Source organism: Etheostoma spectabile, chromosome 18 (genome assembly GCF_008692095.1).
Source record: "Etheostoma spectabile isolate EspeVRDwgs_2016 chromosome 18, UIUC_Espe_1.0, whole genome shotgun sequence".
Classification (NCBI taxonomy): domain Eukaryota; kingdom Metazoa; phylum Chordata; class Actinopteri; order Perciformes; family Percidae; genus Etheostoma; species Etheostoma spectabile.
In genome coordinates this window covers 26,154,442-26,160,243 of record NC_045750.1, presented here as the reverse complement: position 1 = coordinate 26,160,243, position 5,802 = coordinate 26,154,442, and the positions used below count along the sequence as shown (strand labels likewise).

General features: G+C 41.6%; 1 pseudogene; it reads right to left on the bottom strand.

Annotated features, from left to right (window-relative positions):
* Nucleotides 1–429: 429 nt before the first annotated feature.
* LOC116706705 (trace amine-associated receptor 1-like) lies at nucleotides 430–1,267 on the bottom strand (annotated as a pseudogene).
* Between the last annotated feature and the right edge of the window lie 4,535 nt (nucleotides 1,268–5,802).

Sequence of the window (5,802 nt, the reverse complement as noted above, 5' to 3'; positions counted from 1 at the left end):
GCATGGAGATTAGGGAGGTGTTCCTTTGTGGATGAGAACAGAGCCGTGCACATGTGTGGATTAAATAACTATATGAAACAACCTCCGCTTTATACTCCACTTGACTTAAGCCTGTGCAAGTCAGCCAACTTAACAATGATTATATATTATTATCATGAAATGAGATTATGAGTGGAGTTTTGTGTTAATCTGAGTACATTGTGCTCATAACTTCAGGTTTTGACCGTAACCTTCAGGAAATTGTTGCTCTGTTACTGCTACTTTTAGATTGTCTACATTACTACATTATCAGATGGCTCACTATAATGCATGTTGAGCCTTAATATGTCACATTATATATCATTGCTGATGAATAACAGATGACAGAACGATGCTGAGTAGCAAAGGTAATCACCAGGCTCGCTCTTTATTCAGTACTCAGAGAATATGTCAGAGCAGTTTTATGTCAGAAAAATCACCTTGAAATATTTTCCCAGAAACAATCGTTCTGAAAGCTATCTGAACCAGCTGTAAAAGAAAGCATAATAAAGGGATTGAGCATGGAGTTTGACAGTGTACCGCAGTTCAGTGTTCAATCACAAGGAACCTGGTACTGATCATCAGTGAAAGGTGAAACAGTGATACAAAGAAAGAAGGGAGACCAGCATAGAAGAAAGACTCCTAAAACAATTGCCCAGAGTTTTAGTGGCCTTTCTCTCCATCTTACTGACAGCTACTCGGGCGTTTGCTCTGACAGGTTGTATTCTGGATGCAGCGTGCTGTTTCTGTGCAACAAGAAAAATCTTCAGGTAGATACACAACATTGTGATCACTGGGAGGTTAAATGATAAAATAGGTCCAATAGTGTTTGCCATGAGAACATCAATGAAACACCTTTCCCCACATTTATCATTGTTTAATCCAGCTATTATGACACTTATTCCAATTAGAAGAGAAACCCCCAGCTAACCACAATCATGTTCCCACAACACAATGGTTTATCTTAGTTCTGTAGGTCAGAGGATGACACACTGCATGATATCTGTCAATGGAAATACAACACAGGTGTAGAATAGAAGATGTGGCTTAGTGGTTATATCAAAACTGCTTCGTACTTTGCAAAATAAACCGTCATGATACAGACATGAGCTTAGTGGAGAATGCCATGCTGAAAGGAAAGACTATGATTCCCAACAAGCAGGTCAGCCACAGCCAGAGAGAGAATAGGTATTTAGTGAGTGTGGAGCTGTTGGAAATAAATATGGAGATATAACAGAAGGTTTCCACATATTGTGAAACAGACAATGACATTAGGAAAAAATATAATATAAACATATCGGAAGGGTTTTTTGTCAATATGAAATTAATATACTATTTCATAGCAGGGATGTGGCAGTTACAACGCTAGTCCGTTCAAAGGGACATCTGTTCCATCTTTTAGGTTCCTACAATTCAATACATTCATCTTATTAGCAATATAGGACATTCACATTATATACAGTATAAATAATATTTAGTCAACATTGTCAGTTAAAACAAACTGTAAAAAAAATCTTTTAATTTTCATATCATACCTGTTAACCTCAAGAGTGTCCACACATCAGTGCTCTCTGAACCTTTATACTAATCAACATCTATCTCATCACCATAGTGTTGCCCAATCAGGAATGGGAAACTCTATCCTGTTTGCATATGCCGAAGATGGACATACAACAAAAGATCAAAGTTAACCTATGATGCACTCTGTGTGTAGGTGTACTTTTCAGTTGTGGTTGTTATGCCTCAATACAATTAATATGTTTTATTTTCACTTTGATTCTGAGCCAGCCCCCAATGGCCCAAATTGGCTTTGGTTCACTGCAATGTTGCCACATGGGCAGAAAACCAGCCAATTGGGCTAGTTTTCACCAGCTTGGCTTGGTAAAAGTATATTTAAAAATGTGGTTTTAAAACAATCACTTTTTACAGATGGCAATCAAACAACGTTTACTGCATTTTATGACAATTAAAAACCAAAAGCAATTCCCTGATTTACCTTACATCATATTAGTTACTCTAGCAGACATGTGAGTTCCCCAGGGGTCGATTCTTCAACCTTTCCTGTTAATCTTGCCCAAATTATAAATGACAAATTATTGAAATGAACACTCCTACATAATATGCAGATGAGACTCAGATTTCATTATCATCTGATGAATCTAATCCAATTGGTCCACCAAACAAATCTATTGAGAAATATGACTATATTTGCTGCAATTTCTTGCAACTCAATACGAATAAAACTAAATTAGAGACTAAAAGTGTTTGCTCACCTGGAGTCCCTCCTGAGGACCAAACCCAAATCAGAAATTTCAATATAGTGATAGATTCAGATTCAAACCTCATCAGACATCAGCATCATAACTTAGCCTACCATCAAAAATTAAAGGAGAATTCCAGTCAATTCCATCACATAGCTCTGTTGTCTGTAAATGTGGAGGTCTGTCAGTAGGAGAAAAAAACTGACCAAACGATGCTGCCTACACCGAGTTATCCCCCTGCTAGAGTTATACCCCAACAGGTTAAACAGGGCAAGTTATAAACCTGTTTTTAGCCTCTGAACATGTTCTAAACGTCAATAAAAGTGCCCCCTACACACTATCGTGATAGGAACAGTTTTGAAACACAGTGCAGCAAGCCAGGGTGGGGTTGAGGGGGGTTTCCACGTCACCAGTTCAATAACAAAAGCCGCACCAGGAGTACAGTTGAACAAATTGGGAATTTTATTCAGGTTAATGTACATTGTAGAAGGGTATTTTCAACACTACTAGTGGGTTATGAGGGTGAAGTGCCGTCCATCAAGTTAAGTTAAATAAGTTTCAGCTTCTACAGGGCCCACTTGATTGCAAGACTATATTTCTCACTGTGGACATCTTGTTCTCGTGGCAACAGCATCCAGCTAATGTACAAGATTGGGTGTTCCTCACCTTCTTGCAGCTGGATAGGACAGCGCCAAACGCGCCACGCCGTTTCAGATGCATTGGTCTGTACCACCAGTTGGTTTGGAGACATCTGGGGTCCCCCAGTAGGGTCCCAAACACAGTGCTGCCTTTAGGTCCTGCAAGGCCTCTCAGTCTCCTCGGTCCACCCCACCTGGTTGCTGCCGCTCCTGGCCTCGCGTAAGGCCTGTAGTACCAAGCTCACCTGTGCAGATGGGTTCCCACTCACTCATGGGTGACGATACAATCAAGTAAGTCGCAGCTACCCCTGATGAGACAGAGAACTCAATCCATCAATCTCTGGAAGGTAGTTGGGCCACATGCAACCAAAGGGCGGTTTCTTGTATTGGAAAAGCCTTTTAGAGTGGAAACACTGTTTTCACCAGGTGATGTGTCCCATCTTTCCACACTCGTAGCACTTCCAGCTGTCCTGATTCAGAAGGTCTGTCATCTCTGGAGGCTGGGTGAGGGTGTTCCCCCATCGTTAGCCAGACTACCGCCGTGGTAAGTAGTCCTTTTTCTCTCTTTCTGGCAAGGGAGGGGTTGGTGTCCCATGTTTGTCCACTGCGCAGAACCTCCAAAGCTACCGGTTGTCCTTCCCCCAATTCCACTAGCAAATCTCGTCTCTGATGGAGGGCTTGGCTTGCTAACGTTTTAGCTCTGAATGGCAGAGCGCATAGGAATTTATCTAAAAACACAATTTCAATGGGTGTAGCATCAGTGGTTCAGCCATCAGCCAGCTCTGGCCAGTCTACACATTCAGTCTCAGCGGTTGTAAAAAAACGGTGTGGAACGCTTTGAGATCATAGACTGTAAATATTAGGTTCTATGTTTGAGATATGGCCCCATTGCTCATGGGACCATTTCTCCCTAGTCTGTTGTCCTCTCAAAGTCTTGGGGTATGCCTCATTATCATCTTTTTCAGACAGTTTTAATTAGTGCGGTCAGTTAAAACGTGTTATTAGCGGCGTTAACACAAACCCATTTAAACAGCGTCATTTGTTTATTGGTGTATCATTCTTTTTAGGCCTTGCAAACTTTGTAGTTTTTTTCACATGCTGTTGAAACTAGTATGGCCAAATGAAGCTTGATGAACCAGTGTTTTATTTTCTGAGCACTAGATGGCGCTCTTGGTTTTAAGAGAAAGGCCTAAGGCGTTGCAATTCAGTGTATCTCAACCCTTTGTTGAACAGAGAGTGCAATCTTAGTGCTAAGAAACGAAAAGAATAAATAAAGACACTGGTTCATCAGGCCTCATTTGGTCATCACTAGGTGCAACAACTAGTAACGTTAGAAAACTACAACACCCACCGAATCTAGCTAGACCAGAAAACACAACACAGGCACGCCGCACACTGCCGTTTGGGCTGTGAGCGGCCCAAAGAGTAGTAACGTTACGTTTTGAGTGGCGGGTGAGCATAGAATGCTGAAATAGACACCAATAAGATTCAGGATGGAAATGTTACTTTTAAAAGTTGCCAAATGTTCCACTGACATCCAAAGTTTTTCTGTGTGTTTGGTCGCACGTCCAGTCTAAATACCACTTGATGGCCAAGCACACAGCTTATGTCAATTCTGATGTCCCCTCCACCCCCCCTTCACCAGAGCCAGTACCGCTGTTCATTATTTTCTGAAATAAGAGGCTGGTTGATGAGCCTTGTGTAATAAAGAGCAGTAGGCTGAACTGCTATGTTCGAAGCAAACTTGAGAAAAAAGAAATATTACGCCATGGTTTATCCTTTTATTGGTAGACAGTGTTACATTATGTGGAGATTATTTGCTGAGAGTGAGAACGTGTGAAATTGAACACTACAGTAGGCTATATCGGGGGGGGGGGGGTCTTGAACACTAAAGTAGGTATATGCCAACGCTGTTTTCCATAATAAAAACATTTGCACAAAGCAATCTGAACCACTTGTCAATGTTGACAAAATAATGGGACAAGAAAGAATAAGGGACATTTAGAATAGATACAAATGTGTGAGTAATTGCAAGTTAACTATGACATTAATGCGATTAATCGCAATTAATCTTTTAAACTTTGACAGCACTAGTTTTAAGTTTGGGACGGGAACCAGCTGGGCCGGCTGCCCCTCCAGCCGGGTGGGTGGCTGTCAGCTGGCTGAGTTCAGCTTGCAGGAGAGCTCTGGTGACGCTGTTCCTCCATCAACTCTCAGTGGCATAGCTTGCTGTGCTAGATTCGACTCCACCGGTTTTACCAACACTTCCATTACACTCTGTCTTGTTGAGTTATTGAGTCTGGTCGGCTGGTGCCGCATTCTCCACCATATGTGCAAGCCCAGGGTGTGGGGCTTTCCACGTCACCAGTTTATTAACAAAAGCCTGCACCAGGGCATATTACTTTATTGAGGGTAATTTACAGCGTAGGAGGGGGATTTACAACACTACTTTACTAACCTCTGCTTCACCACCCACAGTGTCTTCTATCCACAGGTAATCCACAAGGGGTTTCATCCATAACAGTTTGGTACACAGGGGTAATCCCCGTCCCAGATCACAACACACCAGGTAGTCACCACAGTTTTAATTCAGTTCTCTGTCTCACTCAGCTTTTCTCTCTCATTCCCTGGTTCTCTTTGTTCCCATTAAAAAGCTTGTCTTCTCTTTTCCCTCCAAAACCTATTTAATCGATGGAAACAGGGAGGAAGAGCCAGATATTGAAGAGCGGATGTTATTGACTTTTGTTCTAAAAAAGTCAATGAAGCTGTTACATCGCTCCACAGTGATTTTGGTGGATAGAGATGATTTGGGCTTCAAAAAATTGTCTACTGTAGTGAAAAGCTGCTTAGAATTTCCAGTGTTTTTATTGATAAGATTGGAATAA